The sequence below is a fragment of the Pocillopora damicornis genome, chromosome 7 (assembly GCF_964200805.1).
Source record: "Pocillopora damicornis chromosome 7, jaPocDami1.2, whole genome shotgun sequence".
NCBI lineage: Eukaryota > Metazoa > Cnidaria > Anthozoa > Scleractinia > Pocilloporidae > Pocillopora > Pocillopora damicornis.
Window position 1 is genome coordinate 22130666 of NC_142676.1, and position 10348 is coordinate 22141013.

The window sequence follows — 10348 nt, forward strand, 5'->3', positions numbered from 1 at the left end:
AATAACCGTAAATACCTTTTTTTTCTCTTGGAATTAAGGAAATACCCCTTCTTTAAGTAAAAAATACAAACCCATCCTCAATGAAGGGAAAAATGAGCATTATTTTGGAAAGGCGTTTTTAGCAAGAAGTCAAAATATTATTGTACTACTAGAATTATATGGCTATCTATAAAGAACTGCTGCTTTTTAACACGCTCTTAAACTCCCTTTTCATGTATCAAAACTGTATGTCATGAAAACCCATAGGCTCGGTCTGAAAAATAAAACATGATCATAGTGACAATTCGGGCTCAAGCTTAACAAGTGTAAGGATAAGTTCATATATTGATGTCAAATTCGGCTTTCTGTTTTATTCAAAGCACTAATTTTTGAGAGAAAGTTATTGGAGTTTTAATAAAAAATTATAAGATTTACATGGCTATATACAAAGAGCTGCTGCTCCTCAAGAGGCTGATTGTTTGGCAACTTGATCAACCTGAAAGGGCTGTGAGTGAACACGACTTTGTCTAGGTTTTATATTAAATGGAAAGGCTTTCTCTGCAAGAGTTAGGGATCAGTCTAGCTGAGATTATAGTGACACCTCTGGGGCTCAAACTTGTGCAATAAAATAACCTTAATGAGTCGATGTTTTTACAGAAAGCTGGAGGCTAATAATATAACCTTTTTACCTGAGGGATTGTTTGACAACTTGATCAACTTGAAGTTGCTGTGAGTTAACACGAGTTTGTTTAGCTTATCTAATAAACTAAAGAGGCTTTCTCCAAAAGAACCAAGAGATCAGCCTGAAGTTATAAGGAGAACGCAAGGTTTCAAAACTAGCAATAGTGAGGAAAAGTTCATTTACTGCTGTCAAATTTTGCTATGTGTTTTGTTGAAAGCCGTCATTTTTAGTCGAACCCAAGTCATCTGGGGTGTAATCTGTGCCCTTTATAAGGTCATTTCGCAATTTTTCATTGCACACACTTACTGTGCAAGTATCGTGCACATTTAAAATCAAAGTGCTTTGTGAGCAAACTCGTGAATTGACACATGATTTTTTAGACTATGTTTAATGTTATCTGGTTTAGGGAATTTTGTGGTTGATTGTCATATCTAGAGTACGAGCAGTAGTTCAGTGTTCGCTAATGTAGCAAAGAAACAAAGTAACGTTGGGATAAGAAAGCATTACAATTGAAATGATCATGCTATTACATTTGACAAGGTGGATGATGACATGTGTTTTAAACGTCTATCATTTTTGTTTCTGGTTCAAAAGAAAAGCTTGGAAGTAAATGAGGGTGAAAAGTGAAATTTACTGTCTTTCGTTGTAAATATTAGAAAATCAAGGCAATACTCCCTTAATGAAAACATTAACGATTCCCTTTTTATCAAATGAGACAAACGGGAACGAGTTTTGAGTGATATAACTAAGCCAAGCCTGCCACCGTCATTTTGGATCTCTGCCTGGGTAGATGTAAGTCACGTGCTAGGCAACGTTTAATCAATAACAAGATAGAATTTCATTTCAGGCCTATTTATCAATTTTGTGGTGTGTAACTTTCGCATTTTAGCACGTTGTATGTATGTTGAATCTTCAAATTGTCTCGAAACTTAAAAGAAAATTGTTCTTTAAAAATTCACTGAAAATCGGCTAATATTGTTTGTTTAGGTGTTATTTGATTTTCGTGTTAACTTGTTATTTCGTCAGTCGCCGGCATCTTCTGTTGCTTCATACAGGAAAAACACACGCGACGAAACTTAATGATCAATTTTGTCCTCAATCTCACGCCATAACAGAAAAAGCTTTTGAACATCTGTAAACTCCGAGCGCTTTGCAGTAAGTGATATTTTCAATGAATCTTCGGATTGTTTTCAAGTTCAAGGATTGTAAATTACAATTTTATGAAAAACGAAGGTTGTTCTGTTATTTCAGTGTGAATCCTTGCATGCCTGCCAGTCGCTGGCGCCGCTTGTTGAAACTAAAACGAAAAAAAAAAACTCTTTTAAGATTATCATTGGCTTCTTTTTCACCCCACCACTATTCTTAGCAACAAAGGTCACCATTTCGTCTGTTTATTGCTCGCCAAAAACTATCAAATGTACTCAAAAGCCTAAAATCTAAATAAAGTTTACAGGAATCGACCAATCGAGCGAGCGAGCGAATGGCATTCCCCACATCGTATCTATAACTCGCTCTTGTGCATGCGCGCAATTCACGAGTTAAAAAGGAGAATCTTCCTGTATAGTCTGACCTCTCAAGAAGGGGAAAACGTTCCTTTAACTGGCAAACAGCTGCAGTAACCATAAATACCTTTTTTTTCTCTTGGAATTAAGGAAATACCCCTTCTTCAAGTAAAAAATACAAACCCATCCTCAATGAAGGGAAAAATGAGCATTATTTTGGAAAGGCGTTTTTAGCAAGAAGTCAAAATATTATTGTACTACTAGAATTATATGGCTATCTATAAAGAACTGCTGCTCCTTAACACGCTCTAAAACTCCCTTTTCATGTATCAAAACTGTATGTCATGAAAACCTATAGGCTCGGTCTGAAAAATAAAACATGATCATAGTGACAATTCGGGCTCAAGCTTAACAAGTGTAAGGATAAGTTCATATATTGACGTCAAATTTGGCTTTCTGCTTTATTTAAAGCACTCATTTTCGAGAGAAAATTATAAGATTTTTGAGAAAAAATTATAAGATTTATATGGCTATATACAAAGAGCTGCTGTTCCTCAAGAGGCCGATTGTTTGGCAACTTGATCAACCTGAAAGGGCTGTAAGTGAACACGACTTTGTCTAGGTTTTTCTATTAACAGGAAAGGCTTTCTCTGGAAGAGCTAAGGATCAGTCTAGCTGAGATTATAGTGACACCTCTGGGGCTCAAACTTGTGCAATAAAATAACCTTGATGAGTCGATGTTTTTACAGGGAACTGGAGGCTAATAATATAACCTTTTTACCTGAGGGATTGTTTGACAACTTGATCAACTTGGGGAAGCTGTGAGTTAACACGAGTTTGTTTAGCTTATCTAATAAACTAAAGAGGCTTTCTTCGAAAGAACCAAGAGATCAGCCTGAAGTTATAAGGAGAACGCAAGGGCTCAAAACTAGCAATAGTGAGGAAAAGTTCATTTACTGCTGTCAAATTTTGATATTTGTTTCGTTGAAAGCTGTCATTTTTAGTCAAACCCAAGTAATCTGGGGTGTAATCTGTGCCCTTTATAAGGTCATTTCGCAATTTTTCATTGCACACACTTACTGTGCAAGTATCGTGCACATTTAAAAAATGGAGAATCTTTTCTATATAGTCTGACCTCTCAAGAAAGGTAAAACGTCACTTTAACTGGCAAACAGCTGCAGTAACCATAAATACCTTTCTTTTTCTCTTGGAATAAAGGAAACACCCCTTCTTCAAGTAAAAAATACAACCCCATCCTCAATGAAGGGAAAAATGAGCATTATTTTGGAAAGTCGTTTCTAGCAAGAAGTGAAAATATTAGTGTTCTACTAGAATTATATGTCTATCTATAAAGAACTGCTGCTCCTTAACACGCTCTAAAACTCCCTTTTCATGTATCAATACTGTATGTCATGAAAACCCATAGGCTCGGTCTGAAAAATAAAACATGATCATAGTGACAATTCGGGCTCAAGCTTAACAAGTGTAAGGATACGTTCATATATTGATGTCAAATTTGGCTTTCTGTTTTCTGTTTTATTTAAAGCACTCATTTTTGAGAGAAAATTATAAGAGTTTTGAGAAAAAATTATAAGATTTATATGGCTATATACAGAGAACTGCTGCTCCTCAAGAGGCCGATTGTTTGGCAACTTGATCAACCTGAAAGGGCTGTGAGTGAACACGACTTTGTCTAGGTTTTCTATTAAATCGAAAGACTTTCTCTGGAATAGCTAAGGATCAGTCTAGCTGAGATTATAGTGACACCTCTGGGGCTCAAACTTGTGCAATAAAATAACCTTGATGAGTCGATGTTTTTACAGGGAGCTGGAGGCTAATAATATAACCTTTTTACCTGAGGGATTGTTTGACAACTTGATCAACTTGTGGTTGCTGTGAGTTAACACGAGTTTGTTTAGCTTATCTAATAAACTAAAGAGGCTTTCTCCGAAAGAACCAAAAGATCAGTCTGAAGTTATGAGGAGAACGCAAGGGCTCAAAACTAGCAATAGTGAGGAAAAGTTCATTTACTGCTGTCAAATTTTGCTATGTGTTTTGTTGAAAGCCGTCATTTTTAGTCTAACCCAAGTAATCTGGGATGTAATCTGTGCCCTTTATAAGGTCATTTCGCAATTTTTCATTGCCCACACTTGCTGTGCAAGTATCGTGCACATTTAAAAAATGGAGAATCTTCCTGTATAGTCTGACCTCTCAAGAAAGGTAAAACGTCCCTTTAACTGGCAAACAGCTGCAGTAACCGTAAATACCTTTTTTTTTCTCTTGGAATTAAGGAAATACCCCTTCTTCAAGTAAAAAATACAAACCCATCCTCAATGAAGGGAAAAATGAGCATTATTTAGGAAAGGCGTTTTTAGCAAGAAGTCAAAATATTATTGTACTACTAGAATTATATGTCTATCTATAAAGAACTGCTGCTCCTTAACATGCACTAAAACTCCCTTTTCATGTATCAAAATTGTGTGTCATCAAAACCCATAGGCTCGGTCTGAAAAATAAAACATGATCATAATGACAATTCGGGCTCAAGCTTAACAAGTGTAAGGTTAAGTCCATATACTGACGTCAAATTTGGCTTTCTGTTTTATTTAAAGCACTCATTTTTGAGAGAAAACTATAAGAGTTTTGAGAAAAAATTATAAGAATTATATGGCTATATACAAAGAGCTGCTGCTCCTCAAGAGGCCGATTGTTTGGCAACTTGATCAACCTGAAAGGGCTGTGAGTAAACACGACTTTGTCTAGGTTTTCTATTAAATCGAAAGACTTTCTCTGCAAGAGCTAAGGATCAGTCTAGCTGAGATTATAGTGACACCTCTGGGGCTCAAACTTGTGCAATAAAATAACCTTAATGAGTCGATGTTTTACAGGGAACTGGAGGCTAATAATATAACCTTTTTACCTGAGGGATTGTTTGACAACTTGATCAACTTGGGGAAGCTGTGAGTTAACACGAGTTTGTTTAGCTTATCTAATAAACTAAAGAGGCTTTCTCCGAAAGAACCAAGAGATCAGCCTGAAGTTATAAGGAGAACGCAAGGGCTCAAAACTAGCAATAGTGAGGAAAAGCTCATTTACTGCTGTCAAATTTTGCTATGTGTTTTTTTGAAAGTCGTCATTTTTAGTGGAACCCAGGTAATCTGGGGTGTAATGTGTGACCTTTATAAGGTCATTTCGTAATTTTTCATTGCACACACTTACTGTGCAAGTATCGTGCACATTTAAAAAATGGAGAATCTTCCTGTATAGTCTGACCTCTTAAGAAAGGGAAAAACGTCCCTTTAACTGGCAAACAGCCGCAGTAACCGTAAATACCTTTTTTTTTCTCTTGGAATTAAGTAAATACCCCTTCCTAAAGTAAAAAATACAAACCCATCCTCAATGAAGGGAAAAATGAGCATTACTTTGGAAAGGCGTTTTTAGCAAGAAGTCAAAATATTATTGTACTACTAGAATTATATGTCTATCTATAAAAAACTGCTGCTCCTTAACACGCTCTAAAACTCCCTTTTCATGTATCAAAACTGAATGTCATGAAAACCCATAGGCTCGGTCTGAAAAATAAAACATGATCATAGTGACAATTCGGGCTCAAGCTTAACAAGTGTAAGGATAAGTTCATATATTGACGTCAAATTTGGCTTTCTGTTTTATTTAAAGCACTCATTTTTGAGAGAAAACTATAAGAGTTTTGAGAAAAAATTATAAGAATTATACGGCTATATACAAAGAACTGCTGCTCCTCAAGAGGCCGACTGTTTGGCAACTTGATCAACCTGAAAGGGCTGTGAGTGAACACGACTTTGTCTAGGTTTTCTATTACATGGAAAGGCTTTCTCTGCAAGAGCTTAGGATCAGTCTAGCTGAGATTATAGTGACACCTCTGGGGCTCAAACTTGTGCAATAAAATAACCTTAATGAGTCGATGTTTTTACAGGAAGCTGGAGGCTAATAATATAACCTTTTTACCTGAGGGATTGTTTGATAACTTGATCAACCTCAACCGGCTGTGAGTTAACACGAGTTTGTTTATCTAATAAACTAAAGAGGCTTTCTCTGAAAGAACCAAGAGATCAGTCTGAAGTTATAAGGAGAACGCAAGGGCTCAAAACTAGCAATAGTGAGGAAAAGTTCATTTACCTCTGTCAAACTTTGCTATATGTTTTGTTTATAGCTGTCATTTTAAGTCGAACCTTAGTGATGTGTGGTGTAATCTCTTCCCTTTATAAGGTCATGTCGCAATTTTTTATTGCACATACTTACTGTGCAACTATCATGAAGTATTGAATCATCGGAAAGTTCCTCCATTAACGAAACAACAGCCTAATCCGGATCCTCCCAAAGGAACGCACCCAAAATCAAATAAACATGGCCAAACATAAACGACTCCACAAGATCACTTTCTCAAGGCATCGAAAGCATTTCCGTTCGTCCACTGTTCTCAAAATTACCCCCGAAATAGCCTAACAATTTCCCTTAACAGCAATAATGACACAAAATCTACCTTGCAACGGTTCAAACTTCTAACATCGAAAGACCCGATCCAAGAGTAACACACTACGATGTTTACCATGAAATTGACTGCAAGCAAACCACCAAAGAGAGAACTCAGCCAATAAAAACACCTCTTAAGGCCTATTTACACAGTACGACTTTGTCGCATGCGACAAGCTTACGACAGGCCTACGACACGAATTGTATCGTGTAAATCAAACCTACCACTCGCTTACGACTGTCGTGCACGTCACGAAAAATGTCGTAGGATTTTAAACATGTTTTAAAACGCTGCGACAATTGTAGCCGAAATTAGAAAATGACGTATTTTGTGACAAATTTCTTCTGAGTAGGGGAGGAAGGTAAAATTTTCTTGCGTCAAAATGGCGGAGGAAGTCGCCTCCGGAAAGTCGAAGACTGCTTCCAAAGCGAAAAATACATTCTCAGATGAGGAAACAGAGAATATGATATCACTGTGGAGCGAGGAAGAGGTTCTTTTCCTTCTCTTGCAAATTATTGAAACAATGACCGCGGCCGAAACGAGTGGAATTGCACGCAATTTTGGCATGTCGTAGGTGAAAATGTCGTGCGCCTGTAAATTGTCCTAAGTCATGTCGTAGGCCTGTCGTAAGCTTGTCGCATGCAAGTCGTACCGTGTAAATAGGCCTTTACCATTGAATATCAATCAAACACGATGTCACACGGGCCGAAAAAGCTTCCTAAGAGCCACACAAAATCGTCCATAGTTGATTTTAATCAAACATTCATCTAGAGATAGCACCGAGCAAACCAATCCAGAAAAATATAATCTGCACACTCAACAAATCACGAATCTTGCAACACAGCTTGCCGTTAAAGAACTGGTTAAATCAAAATGTTTGGTGCAATTCATCAACGCCTCAAGCAATATTTGATTCAAAGTTTTTTCCACTCACTCTCGTCGTCAGGAACAACAACCATGATCGTGAAACAGTGAACAGAACTCCATTTTCTTTCGAAAAACTACCCACTATTTTCAAAGCATGAGTAACATGTTTACTATAGGTAATCTGGTATCTTTCACCTGTCCAGTAGAGTCGCATTTCTCAATTTTTAAATACACGTTAAAAGCACAGAAAAGCCAACATTTCTCATTCTTTAAAATGAGTCCATTTTACGAACCGTTCTCTCTGAATCCTGCATTACTTCGTTGAAATTTGAACACCTCTCAAACCAAAGAACAAAAACGACACTCTGATTGGTGCGAGATTCGTACATTAATGCGGCCATCTGATTGGTGCGAGATACATACCCTAAACGATCTGATTGGTGCGAGCAACATACCACTCTCTATATGCTAACATAGAGTTTTTTTTTTAAAATAACTCAGAAATGGTAGATTTTTCTCTCATTATACACGATTTTCTCAGCTCTATCATTTCTTTTCTAATGAAATTCGAAGGAGACGAAATGGTTTGTTTCCCAAGGGACTGGTTGGTAACTGCTGTTTTTTAAAACACAACACTACATTAAGACATAAAAAAGACGCAATGGTAAAAGAAATCTAAAGGTGATCGATGAATCAATGTGATCGTCCGGGAAAAATAGGCCAACCGATTCCCAGTGTAGGAAAACGAACAATTTTTGGAAATACAAGTTTAGAAAATACTCCTTAGCGACTCGAGGACGCTCCTTTTTTAATTTTAAAACTTAACGTTGCCATACGAAAAAAAACAACAACAACAACAGAAAAAAAAAACAATAGGAAGGGTTTAAGAAAAACATCGTTACAGATATTTTTTCAGAGGAATAACCAACCGCAAAAAATTGACTCACAGGAAATTTGAAAGAATCAATTAAGAAAAAGGCTTACTCTGATGAGTCGATGTTTGCACGGGATACTGCCGGATAATAATGTAGCCTTTATACCTGAAGGATTGTTTGACAACTTGATCAACATGGTTACATGGAATGGTTCTGATTTAACACGAGTTTGTCTAGTACTAGTTCAAAGACGAGTACGAGGCTCTCTTCTTAAGAACCAGCAGATGATCCCGGAATCATTGTGAGAATTCAGGGACGCAAACCTAACTATTTTGATGATTATTTAGTTTGCTCACGTCAATTCTCCCTTAATTTGATTCCAACCTAACAATGGATATGGTTGATGCAGACGAGGTCTGATAAACTTAAGTAGCTGAAGGTTGGATCAGTCGCCTCTAGTATTTATGCAAATTTTACTTAAAATTACTCAATTTCTGTTGGTTTGTCAGTGCCAGCTTTGTTTTCTGCTAAAACTTTATTAATTTAAAAGTTTACCAATTCCTCTATAGAGGAAATTTATATTCTGATGCTCTCATGTTGTTTTTTTTGCTTTTTTGAGTCATTTGGACTCACACTTTACGGTAATGATTCGCAATCTATTAACTGACGCCAAATTTTGCTTTTTTATTGCAAGGAATCAATTTTCCTCAAACTTGATTATGACGATACTCAATACCTTTGAGTCGTTCTATCTGTTCTTTTTCTGGTGCAGTTTTTTTGCTGCTTCACAAATAACTTATACGCCTACTCACCAAAGCAAATGACAATAACAACAAAAAAAATATATATAATTAATATTTTGATGTTTTCATAGAAAATTATCGCCAAACCACATAGCAAATCTACATTAGAGATTGTTTGCCGACTTGACCTGCCTGGAAACCCTGTTCGTTAAAAAGATGGTTATCTAGCTTATCTAATTAAGTGATTCACTTGCGAGGTTTTCTAAGTGCCGACTGATAGGCCTGAGTCTTTTATGAGGAGGAAAGGAAAATAGTTTTTAACTAAGCTGGCGGTTTTTTATTTGGTGCAGGGGAATTTTCTGATTAAACAACGCGAATGGAAAACCTTCAGCTCTTGGCTGTAATGTAGCTTCAAAAAAGCAACAAACAAACAAAGAACACTTATCCAAGTGCCAGGATAGCCTCTAAGAGGAAATAGTGTCTCTCGTCCAACAGTTTGATTGAAGATTTATAGCAGTGGAAAAACAGTCGCAGGAATCCTTGGTTGTTCATGAAAAAGGGTTGGATCGGATGCCACTTGAAGTCTGTCAAATTCTATTTTTTTGTCAGTGACAGGCCTGGGTGGAGCTAAAACTCTAAATGGATTCAGAAAGAAATCGTTAACATCATTGTCCTTACAGCTATCAAAGGGAGAATATAGGGTATCTACAAAATACTGATGCATCTTGATGTTTCCAAAGGTTTCTATCACCAAACCATATAGAAAATCTACCTGAGGGATTGTTTGTCGGCTTGACCAACCTGAGAACCCTATGCGTTAAAAGGTTATCTAGCTTAGGAAGTTAACTTGGGAGGTTTTCTCAGTAATAGCTAGCCAGCCTTTCTTTTTCCCGAGGGACAGGAAGACTGTAGCCTGTAAGAAAAAAGACGGTTTGACTGAAACATTTAAGACAGTAGCTCTACTTCTTTCTCTTTCTCCTTTTTTTGCCTTATTTTTCATTTTCTATCTGAAAATATTTATTTCATTGATTCATTTATTTTTATTGTAGAAAGCAGTTTACATTAAAGGTGGTTGGAAATAGTTTCCAAACTCTGACCGACTAATTTCGCATCACACAAAACAAATTTTCCTCCCCCCCCCCACCCCTGCGAAAAAATGTCAGACTGGATTTCTCGATTTCATTCGC